At 42.8% G+C, this 15134-nt stretch overlaps 1 pseudogene; it reads left to right on the forward strand.

The window, feature by feature from the left end:
- Positions 1 to 15134, forward strand: part of LOC121928831 — a 37899-nt pseudogene that overhangs the window by 17302 nt on the left and 5463 nt on the right.

Below are 15134 nucleotides of genomic sequence, written 5' to 3' on the forward strand. Positions count from 1 at the left end.
TATGTTTTTGATCTCTCTTTTTCATGCTCATAAAGGAGGAGAATAATTGACGGAAAGGAATATAAGTCCCTGATGCAAGCTGACCTGTTTTCTTAATGCCAACCCATAGTTTGTTACATCTTAACATCGCCATTCAATCCATATTAAGCTTTCTATTTCTATTTCCTATTAACCCCCCCCCCCCGCCCCTTTGAATAGGAAAATTGCAAAGCTCAGAAGCAGGCCCTGTGTGAGAAGTTTGACCGCATGTCTGCCATTTTGGAAGAGAGGCGCAAGATAATGTTGCAGAGGATCAATTATGAGCAAGAGGATAAGACCCAGCACTTGAAATCCCTCAGCAAAGCATGCAGCGACCATATTGAATCTTCTTCCAAGTTGGTGGACACAGCCTTGCAGTCCATGGAAGAACCTCAGATGGCTCTTTTTGTGCAGGTTGGGTAATGGAAAATTGCTCCCCTTTGGTTTCTACTTCTTGCTTAAACCTCAAAAGATCAAAAGTAGCAATTCCTATACTATCAGCTTTAAATCTGAGGGTCATCTTGAGGAGCAGGATAAGCTCATGTCTGATGGTCGTAGAAGTAGACTTACGTAAAGAGGAACTTGGATTCATTCAGATGTCATGTAAAGTATCAGGAAATGGCCACTGACAGATTCCTCTGTTTGATCCTCCATTCCTGCATCTATAAAATGGATCTTACAATAACTATCCCTAGTTCTGTTTAGCTTGAAGAAGAAAAGACTTGAGAGTTGACCTGATAGCTATCTTTAAATATCTGAGGGAATGCAATGTATAAAGAGAGCAAACTTGTTTTCTGCTGCTCCAGAGAGTGTGACAGTTTCCTCCTTTGGAGGTTTTCAAACAGAGACTGGATGGCCATCTGTTAGAAGGGCTTGGATTTTGTATTCCTGCATGGCAGATGGGGTTGGACTGGATGGCCCTTGTGGTCTATTTGAATTCTATGATTCTATGATTTGTACTGTCAGGAGGTTCTTCCTAATGTTGAGGTGGAATCTATTTTCTTATAGCTTGATTCCACTGGTCTCTGGAGCGGCAGAAAACCAGCTTGCTTCATATTCAGTATGACATCCTTTCAAATATTTAAACATGCTACTGTGCCGCCTCTTAACTTTCTCTTTTCCAAGCTAAACATACTCAGTTCCAGAAAATGTGAGAGTCTCCTCTTTTGGAGGTTTTCAAACAGAGTCTGGATGATGATCTGTCAGGAGTGCTTGGACTGTGACTTCCTGCATGGCAGAATGGGGTTGGACTGGACTGGAACCAGTGGATTCAGATTACAACAGATAGCAATTAACTATTAGAAAGAACGTCTTGACTGTAAGGGCAGTTTGACAGTGGAATAGACTGGCTTGGAAAGTGGTGGACTCTCTATCTTTGGAGATCTTTAAACCGAAGTTGGACTAACATCTTCCAGGGCTTATTTTCGTTCTGTATTTCTGCATTTCAGGGTGTTGGATTAGGTGGTCCTTTTGGCCTCCTTCCACTTCTATGAGTCTATGACACTAGGCAGCTTTATCTGTTCATTTCCAGCTTCTGTGATTTCACCAGATATTATTAGTTCAATCTAGCATTTTCTGAAACAGAGTTGACTCATGGATCAGAAATGGGAAGTGGTACTCTTTGAGCTTTTTCAGGTGCTTTGTCGAAAACCTAATTTCCCCCCACTCATATTCCATTTGTCTGTTTTCCTTCCTATCTCAGAATGCCAAAGTTCTCATCCGGAAGTAAGTATTATTCATTGTATTAAACCGCCTCCCCATCTTGACCTTTGCGGGAAGAAGGGGATCTAAAGAGAAGAGAGCTCTCTGCCTGTATAACTGCCTCTCCTATCCTTCACCCATCCAACTCCAGAATTGCTGAGATGACCCAGAGCTGCAAACCGGATGCCCTGGAATCAGGATATGACAACATGGAGCACTACACTGTGGATTTCAATGCTGAGGAACGAATCCTTTACCAACTGGATTTCATCAAAAGTATGTGCATAGAAGGGGGGTTGGGAAGGACTTGGAAAAATCTATAGTATTTTTAATCCCCATGTGGGTAGACTGAGTGGGCTATACTTCAAATAATACTGCATTTAAATCCTCCTTAATACTCAGGAAAAAACAACAAAAACAAATGTAATAAGCAGTTCTGTTTCTTAGGGATAAGATACATTTCTTTAAAAGGAATAACCTCCTAGTTGGGCATAGCTATTTGCACCTGCTAAAAGGAAACATTTTAATATAGTATTCCCAATTATTTGTGTACAATACACTTGTGAGAAAACCCTCTATCCAGCCTTTACACTCCTCTGTCTGAAACAGTAAAAAAACCTGTTAAATATACTGTTATCTATTTCTGGCCCAAAATATGCTTCCTATCCATTTCCCTTTCTCCCTCCCTGCTCACTTCTTTCAAAGTCTTCCTCCTCTTTCCTGTTTTCAGCAGTATTTATATGTTCACGTTGCAATCTGTCTCTGGTGTCCTGTTTCTTTCCTCCATCCACCACTTGTGTGTCTTCCTCTTTTTTAAAAAGTAAAAGGAGACTGCATCCCATGCTTGTAGACACTACTCTTCCAAGTCTGTACATTGTTCTGCAATGCCTTTCTTCCCTTTCCCCTTTGTAAACCACTTGCTTCCTAAAATCCACCCTCCTCACTTGGTCTACATCAGGGATACCCAAAGCAAGGCCTACAGCTGAATATGTGCCCCAGGGCCATTATTGTTAATAGGACTTTCCAAAGGTCAAATATTTTGTCCCTAATGCCCTCTAGTGAGAATGGGGCATTTTTGCCACATTTTGACCCTTAGGCTAACCTAGGCATAGGCAATCCCCCCCCCCTCTTTTTTTTTAATGGAGTGTTTTTAAAGACTTTTACTCACTCCCTATTCTTAAAACAAAGCCTGTCCTGGGCCTAAAATTGTTCATGGTGAATCTGCTAAACCCCCTTCCAGAAGGTGTTTAGGATTTTTAGGGGCAAAAAAATGTTTTTGATGATGATGATTTTGATGATAGTGGTGGTGGTGGTGGTGATGGTGATGATGATGTTACAGTTATCCCTCCATATCCATGGATTCAACCATCCATGGAAACAAACAAACAAAATATTAAAGAAACTATAAATTCCAAAAAACAAACCTTCATTTTGCCATTTTATATTTTACTATTTCAAGTCAAGTCCAGTTTACCATTTTGCCATGTTGCTATTTTATATTTTTCTAGGCCATTGTATTTAATGAGACTTGAGCATCCATGGATTTTGGTATCCACAGGGGGTCCTGGAACTAAACCCCAGTGGATGCCAAGGGCCCACTGTATGTCCGTTTTAATAAATTGCCTAAAAATATCTAAGCTACCTGCTCATTCTCTCATATAAATGTCCTGAGACTTCAAGACTTAAGAGTAGTGTGTTGAGTAGTGTGTCGCTCTGCCTATTTGGATCATATCATTGTTCATAAGTTTGGAGCCCAGGTAAGCAGAAGGTGATAAGAGGTGACAACAGGGACCTCCAAAGAGAAACAAATGAGAGAGAAAATGGCAAAGAACTCTCACTCTCTCAGTCTGAAGAGATCAGGGCAGTGAACCATGCCTGTTTCAGCGTGTGTTTGGTTGCTCAACCTTGTCCTTCAGCCCAAAATTTGGGTATCACAATGCATAACATTGCATGTGTAGACTTATGCTACATAAACCCTGTGTTGGGTCTGAACTTATATATTTTCCTTCAGTATCAGTTTGTATATCAGCTGCTCAGGAACGTGAGGGGGAAAGTGTTGTTGAACTCACTTTTCATTTCATACCTGTCTGTTCACATGGGACTAAAAAGGCTTCTAGTCTAGAATTTCGGACTAAAGAGGCTTCTAGTCTAGAATTCGGACTAAAGAGGCTTCTAGCTAGAATTTCGGACTAAAGAGGCTTCGTATCTAGATTTCAGACTAAAAATGGCTTCTTAGTCTAGAAATTTCAGATAAAGAGGCTTCTAGTCGGAATTTCGGACTAAAGAGGCTTCTAGTCTAGAATTTCGGACTAAAAGGCTTCTATCTAGAATTTCAGACTAAAAAGGCTTCTAGTCTAGAATTTCAGATTAAAAGAGGCTTCTAGTCTAGAATTCGGACTAAAGAGGCTTCTAGTCTAGATTCGGACTAAAGAGGCTTCTAGTCTAGAATTTCAGACTAAAAGGCTTCTAGTCTAGAATTTCGAGATCTAAAGAGGCTTCTAGTCTAGAATTTTCGGACTAAAGAGCTTCTAGTCTAGATTTCGGACTAAAGAGGCTTCTAGTCTAGAATTTCGGACTGAAGAGGCTTCTAGTCTAGAATTTCGGACTGAGAGGCTTCTAGTCTAGAATTTCGGACTAAGGAGGCTTCTAGTCCTAGGAATTTCGGACTAAAGAGGCTTCTAGTCTAGAATTCGGAACGAAGAGGCTTCTAGTCTAGAATTTCGGACTAAGAGGGCTCTTAGTCTAGAATTCAGATTAAAGAGCTTCTTCTAGTCTAGAATTTCGGACAAGGAGGCTCTAGCAGAAGTTCGGACTAAGGAGGCTTCTAGTCTAGAATTTCGGACTAAAGAGCTTCTAGTCTAAGAATTGTCAGAAAAAGAGGTCTAGTCTAGAATTTCGGACTAAAGATGCTTTTCGATGCATCAAAAAGAAATTATAAACATACAGTTACAACTGCAAGGTATAGTTAAAAAGAAAAAGAACGTCATACTCATCAATCAGTGAATCAGTAATCTGACATCGCAATAAGTATCCATATTAGAAGGGAATTTGAAAAGTTGGAGTCTTGATATTTTTGATACTTTTTTATTTCATTTCCTTTTTATTTTATTAACAGCATAGCTTTCTTACCTTCTTTAGCTGCGCTGTCTCTGCTATCCTTCTGTCAGCAGCCAAAAGCTTTTTCATTCTGACAGCCTTTGAGAACTGAAAGTTTTTTAAATGGGAGTACTGTACTGCTTTCCAGTTGTACTATTTTTAAACAGAGTTAGAAATTTTTACTTCTGTGTTTTAAATCATTTTAAATATAACTGACAGTTTAATTGCAGTTTATACTGCTGTTTCTTCTGAAGGTTTAGCTATCTGTATTTGTTTTTAATGTGTAAACTGCCCTGAGACCAGTCTTGGGAAGAAAAAGGGGAGAAAAGAAGATAATGATAAATGATGGCGATGATGATGATGATGATATGATGATGATGATGTGATGATGATGATGATGAAATGGAGGAGGAGGAAACCAGGGCTGATAGCTTCTGGGGAGTAATTCAAAAGGACTGACAAAACATCTGGATGACACTTGCTATGATCGCACAATAGCACAATTACAAAACGTGACGCTGTTCTCATTCCAGAACTGGATTGTAGCTGCAGGGATTCTTCAAGGTTTCCTTTGTGCTGAACACTGACACGCATTACTGCTGTAGCATAAATTTATTGTTGGTAATGAGGGCAACAGATGACACACAGCAGAGAAGCATCCCAGCCGTTTCACTGATAGGGCCCAGCCATGGTGCAATTGGGCCCCTAAACTCATTCTACCCAGAGTTACCCCACTGCCAGCAATCAAACTGAACCCCCATTTTGGACATACATGGGCCCTGGGCTGGGGTGCAGTCCCCTTTCTGGCTGAGGCTGATGGAAGATGGGCTCCCAAGAGTTATACAGTACAAAGAGGTATACATAAGCAAACAGAGAAAATCAAAGTTCACAAGCATGACCCATCTCCCTGTTATATGCAATAAGAATTATGCAGTCAGCTAGCAATAAAGAAAAGTTAATTCCTCCACTCTGTTCCCAGCCTCCATATTTTCCCCCAGTCCCAAACTGCAAAGCAAATATCCCAGAAGGTCATCACTTCAAGTTAACTCTTTCATAGCACTAGCAATAGCAGCTTCATTTATATACCACCGAAGCAATTTTTAAGCGGTTACAACTGCAAGCTAATTGCCTACCAAAGCTGGGTACTCATTTTAGTGACCTCAGAAGGATGCAAGCCTGAGTCAAGCCTGATCCCTGGCTAGTACTGAACTCACAACCTTATGGTTTGTGAATGAGGGCTGCAGTACAGGCATTAACCACTGCACCACCAGGGCTCCTATAAGACTTCTTTGTCTTCATGCCACTGGACAGCTGTTAATATTTGGACATGATGCCAACCAGGACTCTAAAACCCATCTGCTGTCAGGAGCTGAGTCTTTCAGCTTGGTTGCCATGATTTATAGGATCAAGTTTGTCTGCTTATAGCTTGCTGGCTTATAACATTATGTGGCCACTAATATAGATAATGGGACATATAGTAATTGCTTAATTACTAGCAGCTGTTGCTCACAATCCCTTGTTGGTTGATGAGGCAGATGGGAAAAGAGAGGAGAGACTGCAGGAGATTCAAGCTCAGTCCCATGAGAACAGATGGTAACAAGAATAAGGATGGTACAGTTTTTTGGGAAAGTGAGTTTGTTTGGTTAGATGAGCAATGGCGTGTCAGCTCACTCAAATTTTACATTACTGAAGGCTTTAACTGCACTGTGCTAACAATGGTTTCTCAGTCCCTGACAACATACATTTGTGAAGAGCATAGTTTTCTGAATAAGGTTTCTGTTTCATTTATTACTAAAGCCTGGATTTTGTGAACTAAACATGTCCCTATTCATACACCTGGCAGAGGCCCAGCTCACTACATTGATATGGAACACGCCACTTTATCTGGAGATACTTCACTGATTCCTAGATTCTTAGATGGAATTTGAGCCACTGACTGTCGACAGCTCCAGTCTGATAGATGTGAAACAGAAACCCTTATCAGATGAGTGTAACTGGGGGTCTTCCGCACTGGGTGGTTCGAATTCACGTTATTTCGCACAATACCATAATACCAGCATTCGAATGGCCCAATCTGCACTCACGTGAATGCGCGAGCTGCCGAACTGAATGCGTACTGGCTCCTCTTTTGGAGCGTGTTGGCCAGTGCGCTGGATAAGGGATTGGCAATATCCTGGATTGGGGCTCTGTTCGATCTCAGTGCAAATGGGTCTGGTGTAACTACCCCCAGTCCTGAATTCCATCGCAAGACCCCCAGATTCCAATTTTTACTTCCGGTGGGTCTTTCCTCTTGCCGGTTCCAGGGAAGTGGGGGGCGGTTCCAGCGGCCTCCCCTCCTCCTCCCGGCTTGAGAGGCTCCCTGGCTGCATCCCCCAGGCAGGGAAGAGGCGCGGGGGCCGCTGGAATCGCGGTTCCGAAGCCTCCTCCTCCTCCTCCCGCTCTGCTTGTAGCCAGCCTAGGCTGCCTCTCAAGACGGGAGGAGGAGGAGGAGGACGTTGGAACGGCGGCGATCGCCGCGATTCTACGGCCCCCCGCACCTGTTCCCTGCCTGGGATGCAGCCCGGGCTGGATCCCAAGCCGGGAGGAGGAGGAGACTCTTAACAAAGCATCCTCATTTACTTAGATGGCCATCCAGCCTCTTTGACAGCCGCTGGAACTGCTCCTCCCCCCCCCCCCAGAAACATACTCACACCTCACACACACACACACACACACACACACGTAGAACCGGGCATTTCATTGCTAATTTTGTTGCAAGGGAAGGTCATGGTAACATTAAAACCAAGCAGAATGTAGAGAGGAAACAGTAATGGGCACTTTGTATCGCGATTTTAATGTGCATGAGCTGGCTCTCCAGCTGTTTACCGGCTGTCATGACGGGACCTCCCCTTTCACCCCTGGAAGCTTTAAGGTCGCAACCCATGCCGTGCACCACTGAGCAGGTGCGAGGCGGCCAATACGATCGGCCAATCCTCATGTTGAGCACCGGTGGTGACAAAACATTCTGCACTGAATGTACTTCGCGTGAATGCGGACTGGCCAATTTGAATCAGCCAATGCGGAGGGACTCCCAGGTAGGATGGTATTGTGCGAAATAACGTGAATTCGAACCGCCCAGTGCTGAAGTCCCCCAGTTCCACACTCATCTGATAAGGGCAGAGAGAAAATAATACACATACGTCATGAAAGTGTTTAAATATTCCTGTTGTCTCTTGTTCTAGTTGAGGATCCTGAGCCAACGACAGAGACGAGGCGGCCAGTGGTGAGGCTGAAGACCTTTGGTAGAGTTTGGCAAACCGCGGGTGAGAAAACACTGAAGACTTCTTTGCCTTTGGGAATGAGGATCAGGAAAGGCTCTCTTGATGACAGAGACCCTGAGTAGAGCTGCCCATGGGGTTACTGCTGTACCCCTCGCAGCACCCAGGCTGAGACAGAAACTGGTGGCAAAGAGGGCAACCAATGGAGTGCCCAGCAGGTGAGATCCAAATCTGGGCTCTAGAGTGGGAAGAGAAGCTGGTTGGGAAGCATCAGTTTGATGCCAATACATACAAACCACCAGGCTTTGACTGGTGGAGATATGTCAGTAAATCCTCTGTTGTGCCAAACCCTGGGCCCTACTTCATACATCTCTTAATTCCACATTGAATCATAGAATCATAGAGCATAGTTGGAAGAGACCGCATGGGCCATCCAGTCCAACCCCCTGCCATGCAGGAATCCAAATCAAAAAGCATCCCCAGCAGATGGCCATCTAGCCTCTGTTTAAAGACCTCCAAGGAAGGAGACTCCACTACACTCTGAGAGAGTTTGTTCCACTGTCGAAAGGCCCATGAAAGAGGCATTGATCTTTCTTCTGCACTCATTTCTCACTGTTATGGTTTTGATCAGATTAGGACCAGTCTCTCCAAAGCACTACCTGCTCCCATGAGCTAAGATCCTGGTCAGCCATTGCATAGTGCAAATCAGCAAAAGCACAGCAATGAATGAATGTCCCCCCAACAATACCTGAACTGAGAATAGCAATACCCTGGCAAAATGCAGGCTTGTGACTAAGATGGTCATAATGTTTTTACCATCTGTATGATTTTTAACACCTTTGCCTGATGAAGGAGCCAATGTATTGGCTTTCATTGTGTATTTTGTGCATTTTGCTTGGTCCTATCAGGGTATCGCTGTTTTGTGGATATTGGATGTTATAGCACTTGCACAAGTGTTACACTGGTATTATACCACTTGTGCAATCTGGATTAGGAGACCATGGCCAAGATTCAACATCATGGTTTACATTTTGTAATGTTACAAATTTGTAGCTGCCTTGTAGGAAGTACACCATGTCTATGAATGCTTAGGCTACAGCTTCTTTTGCTCAGTTAGTCTCAAAGTACTACAAGATCCCTTTGCATATTGTTTTTAATGTAATTTTTATCACACTGGGGCTAATTTTGGCATTAAAGAGAGATTAAAGTGCATTTAAAGCATGCCGCAAATAAAGCGAAAATGATGAGTGACTGAGCAAATGATTATCACACGCAATTGTGCAAATAAAATAATATCGGAAATGAAATCCCCCAAGATGCATGTTAATGCTTCTTTGTGACCACTTTAATGGCAGGTATTGTGCGACATCGTGTGAAATCATTTTGAGTAATAATGCGATTTTTCTGGGATGTTCATGGGATAACAGTGCTTTATAAATAAATGATGATGATGATGATGATCATCATCATCATCATCATCAACATCATCATCATCTCCATAAAATTATAGAATTGGAAGAGACCTCAAGGACCATAGTTTAATTCTATTTTAATGTTGAGATTTTGCATATTTTATCATGCTGTACCTGTTTTAATGTGTAAGCTTGTTATAAATAAAGATAACAACAACAACAACAAATTTGTTGTTGCTGCGGCTGATCTTCAGAATTTTACCTCTCTTGGATCTCTTGGGTCTTTCTTGGAGAATCATAGAATGATAGAATCGTAAAGTTGGAAGAGACCACCAGGGCCATCCAGTCCAACCCCCTGCCATGCAGAAAATCCAAATCAAAGCATCCCTGACAGATGGCCATCCAGCCTCTGTTTAAAGACCTCCAAGGAAGGAGACTCTACTACACTCTGAGGGAGTTAGTTCCATTGTCGAACAGCCCTTACTATCAGGAAGTTCTTCCTAATGTTGAGCTGGAATCTCTTTTCCTAGAGCTTGCATCCATTGCTCCGGGTCCTAGTCTCTGGAGCAGCAGAAAACAAGCTTGCTCCCTCCTCAATGTGACATCCCTTCAAATATTTAAACAGGGCTATCATATCACCTCTTAACCTTCTTTTCTCCAGGCTAAACATCCCCAGCTCCCTGAGTCGTTCCTCATAGGGCAAGGTTTCCAGACCTTTCACCATTTTTGTCGCCCTCCTTTGGACACTCTCCAGTTTCTCAATGTCCTTTTTGAATTGTGGTGCCCAGAACTGGACACAGTATTCCAGGTGGGGCCTGACCAGGGCAGAATAGAGTGGCACTATTACTTCTCTTGATCTAGACACTATACTTTTATTGATGCAGCCTAAAATTGCATTGGCCTTGTTAGCTGCCGCATCGCACTGTTGACTCATGTTCAACTTGTGGTCTACTTGGACTCCCAGATCCCTTTCACATGTAGTTTCATTCAGCCAATTTCCTCCATCTTATATCTGTGCATTTTATTTTTCTGCCCTAAGTGCAGTACCTTACATTTCTCTGTGTTGAATTTCATTTTGTTAGCTTTGGCCCAACTTTCTAGTCTATTCAGGTCATTTTGAATTTTGATCCTGTCCTCTAGGGTCCCAAGCATTGCATGGACTGCAAGCTAGCTCCAAAAAGGCTCCGTCACTGGTAGCCACCTATCATAGCCATTCTGGGCAGTGTCACCCAGAGATAAACTGTAATCTATAGCCACAATGACAATAATTGAATATATGTGTCATTGTTTCTAAAAGACTGCAATGTTTTCAGACCCAGGCAGAAATCTAGATTTGCTGGAGCCTTTAACTTTTTCTTGATATATGGGTGTTTTGTTTTTTTAAGAGTCTGCTGGATGGAGAACTCTGTACAACAGGCTCCAGTTCACCAACTCACTCAGAGGGTGTTTTACTGAGTAATGTGACTATACAAGGCATGGATCACTCCCAAATGGATGGCGCATCTGGGGAAGCCTTCAGCACCACAGAGAGCTCAGCAATGACTGAGGAGTGTGGAAACCAGGCTAGCAATGGGGAAGGTGAAGCCGTTGGTCATGGCCTCCTTCTGAATGGAACGGCATCTTCCAGCAGTCAGGTCAGAGCTTTCTGAGTCTGTTGCAAAAATACCCAATGAAAGACCTGTACAAAACTCTTTAGGTTCACACTAAAATAGGAGAAGACACTGTAAAAGCTATTGTCTCACACAGAGGTTGGGAATGTGAATTTCTTGAACCACTACTCTCATACTGGCTGAGGGGTTCTGAGACTTGCAATTCAGAAAGTGACCATGAGTCTCTAGTTAAAGCAACCCCCCCCTCGCACCCCCATGTTTATCTCTTAGCTCTGAAACCTAGCTTAGGAACTGGTGAAAGCTCTTTCTATATAATAGACTAGCACTCTTGTCCTATCCAGGGCTTTCTTTATCTGTCCTGAAATTTCCCAGGTTCATTGGATGACCAAGGCTGCATCTACGCTGCAGAAACAATGCACTTTGGCACCACTTTAACTGCCATGGCTCAATGCTATGGAATGCTGGGATTTGTAGTTTTGTGAGATATTTAGCCTTCTCTGTCAGACAGTTTGGGTGCCACAACAAAGTACAGATCTCAGTATTCCTTATCATTGAGCCATGGCTGTAAAACCAGTGTCAAACTGCATTATTTCTGCAGTGCAGATGCAGCCTTACTATTCTGAGAGCTCCCAGTCACTCTCTTTCCCTCCCTTCTTCTCTCTCTCCAAACCAGGATTCATTTTATAAGTCTCTATAAGGAGATCCTCTTCTCTCCCCAACTCTGCAGTTATCAGACTACTAAAACAGCTATTTAATATACTGGCAATTATTTCCCCCCTCCCCATGGGCCAGGGACCAGCACCATATGTATGGAATTTGACTACAACTGTTTAGCTCTTTCTTGGAAATTCCCCAGGGACCAGCAGCCGATGGCTCCAGAGACCACCACTTTCAGCAGAGCTGTTCTCAATTAAAAAAGGACCAAGGCATTCAAAGCTTTCCTGGTAAAGCAGGAGTGAGCAGCAAACTGCAGCTTGGGTTCCATATGCAGCCCTCTAGGTCTATTTTTGTGGACCCCAATGGGCTCTCAGGGGTCAATCTTTTGGAATATTTTTTTCAAAACTTCATATGTTCTCTAGGGATTGTGGGTAACATTTTTGCCATGCTTTGTCTGCCCAGGGCATTTTAGACTGGGTCCCCCCCCCCCTTTACAAAAGTGTTTTTACTTCTTTACTACTCTTTACTTCTGAGTCACTTCCTTTTCACCTGTTTTTATAGAAAGCCTCTCTAGGTCTAAAAAGGTCAGTCAAAACATGGCAAAAATGTTTTCACATGCCGCCAGGGGAACACTGCAAAGGAATATATTGTTGTTATGAACATGACGACTGTTGCATTAAGAATAGGATCTTATTGCCACCTTGGATACCTGCACATTTGGTAGCACCAAATGTGGTGTGTTGTAAGACAGATAGGATTGTATCAGCAGCCCTTCCCCCAGATAGGGCAAATTACAGCAGGGACCTATGGAAGTGGCAAACTGGAAAACCATGGCTTCCTTTCACATACTCTCCAGCTGTCCTGTGTAGGAAACCATATTTTTTTTTGCACAGAAAATAGGATTTTTTTGCCCAAAAAAACCTTACCAAAATATGTTTTTCTATACATAATAATTCTTCCTCAATATTTCAGGACATTTGAACATGGGGAGAATACTGCAATGTGATACTTATTTTGCTCTTTAGTGGGGAGAAAATTGTGTTTATGTGTTGTGTTGTGTGTCTTTAAGTCATTTCTGACTTATGGTGGCCCTAAGGTGACCCTGTCATCAGGTTTTCTGAGGCTGAGAGTGTGTGACTTGCCCAAATTCACCCAGTGGGTTTTCATGGCTGAGCAGGAACACGAACCCTAGTCTCTAGAGTCATTGTCTTGTTTATCCTCACATACAAGGATGAAATAATAGAGGATGTGCATCCCTAGTGGACATAGTTTGGTCAGAGCTTGAAAGAATTATATTGCTTAGAAACTTAAAATCCCACAATTTTAACCTGCACCACCACTGGCCATGTTGGATGGGGGATTGTGGGAGGTAGGATCTCTCCAAAAGTAGTGATTTTCAAACTCATAGAACTGTCATAGAAAGGCATGGTTAATTTGATATCTGTTGGCATCCTGCCATCAGATAATACATAGAGTTAATTTTTATGCTACCACGATCAATCTTTGTTCTCTCTTTGCCTGGATCAGAGAATGGCCTGGGCTGCCTCTTCCTGAGACTGCCTCTCTGTAAGTCTATTCTTAGTCTCTCACTCCTCTTCTTAACAGCATCTTTACAATGGCTCAAATGTGAGCCATGCATTTCATCTTCAAGGACTTTTCGTTGAGGTTGGGAAACTGGTAATAAGAATAAGAAGGACACTTTTTGGAAACTTTCAGACTTTTGCATTTGGGGGCCAAAAAAAAAAAAAAAAAGCAGGCAGAAAGGCAGGATGCCTTCTATCTGTTGTGCCAACCAAGGAGGCAGGGACCTAGCCAGTACCTAAATGAGAAATTACCTGTAGTGGTTTGAGTGTTGGACTCTGGAGGCCTGGGTTCGATTCCCTGTGTGGCCATGAAACCCACTGGGTGACCTTGGGTAAGTCCCATGCTCTCAGCCTCAGGGGCAGGCAATGGCAACCTCCTCTGAGCAAATCTTGCCAAGAAAACCCCATGATTGGTTCGTCTTAAGGCTGCCATAAACTGGAAACAACTTGAAGGTACACAACACCCACAATAGCAGTAGTAAGTACATTTCTATCACACATCAACAATGCACAGCTGCTGGGGTTACACATTTGTTGTTTTCTGCCTACCATAATTTATCTCCCAAAGAGTATCTTGGTTTGTGTGAGAGACAGCATGATGTTGTGGTCTGAGTTTTGGACTAGGACTATGGGAGATCCACACTTGGCCATGGAAACCCACTGGGTGACTTTGAGCAAGTCACATTATGTTAGCCTCAGAGCAAGGCAAAGGCAAACCCCCTCTGAACAAATCTTGCCAAGAAGAAAGCCCCATGATAGATTTGCCTTAGGTCACCATAAGATGAAATGACTTGAAAGCATGCAACAACATTCTCTAAAGAATTATTTTTGGACCACAGTGCCAAGAATCTCCCATCCACCATTGGCATTGGCCATGCTAGCTAGGGATTGTCACAGCTGATATTTTTAGAAACATGATCTGAACTTCTCTAACCTTTATATTAGAGATGCTTGCCCTTACATTTCACAGATGACAACAAAGGCACATGTGGCCAAGTGCCATCAGAGTGTGGACAAGATGGCAGAAATTATTAATAAGGAAGAACACATAACCTAGAAAAGGCTACAACAGATTGCATTTACTTGAATCTGTTAAAAAGGGCAAGTTTCTGTCCCCTTCTCTCTTCTACTCACTCCTGAGTTAACTGAATTCAAACTACTTTTGTACTTTGAACTCAGTTTGCAGTAACTGAAGTAAGCTGAGGACAAATGGGGAGGCGAGAAAACCTGGGACATTTTAATAACAGCTTAAAAAGTGGGATGGTAGAGTTGTAATTGCAACCGTACCAACTAAATTGGAACAGCTGGAGGGTATGGGATGCCAGAAAGGTTTTCATATCCTGGGGGGGGGGATCAACTATAAAAAACGTTGTGAACAAATAATTTTTCAAAAAATAACAAAAAGAAAAGTTGAAATGTATACCTCTCCTGAAACTGTAAACCACTTTCATCTCTCTGGAAATGTCGAGAGGATGGCAAAATGTTAACAGGGGACAGAGAAAAGGCAGAATTACTCAACACCTTCTTTGCCTCAGTCTTCTCAGAAAAGGAAAAGGGTGCTTAACCTGAGGATAATGGAGCAGAGGACGGAATAGAGGAATTTCAGCACAGAATAAGTAAAGAGATAGTAGAGGAACACCTGGTTAATCTAAATGAATTTAAGTCTCTCCTGGAAAACAGGAGAGATCCCAGCAGACTGGCGGAGGGCAAACGTTGTCCCCATCTTCAAAAAGGGGAAAAAAGAGGATCCCAACAATTATCGTCCAGTTAGTCTGACATCAGTACTAGGAAAGATTCTGG

The sequence above is a fragment of the Sceloporus undulatus genome, chromosome 4 (assembly GCF_019175285.1).
Source record: "Sceloporus undulatus isolate JIND9_A2432 ecotype Alabama chromosome 4, SceUnd_v1.1, whole genome shotgun sequence".
NCBI classification, from domain to species: domain Eukaryota; kingdom Metazoa; phylum Chordata; class Lepidosauria; order Squamata; family Phrynosomatidae; genus Sceloporus; species Sceloporus undulatus.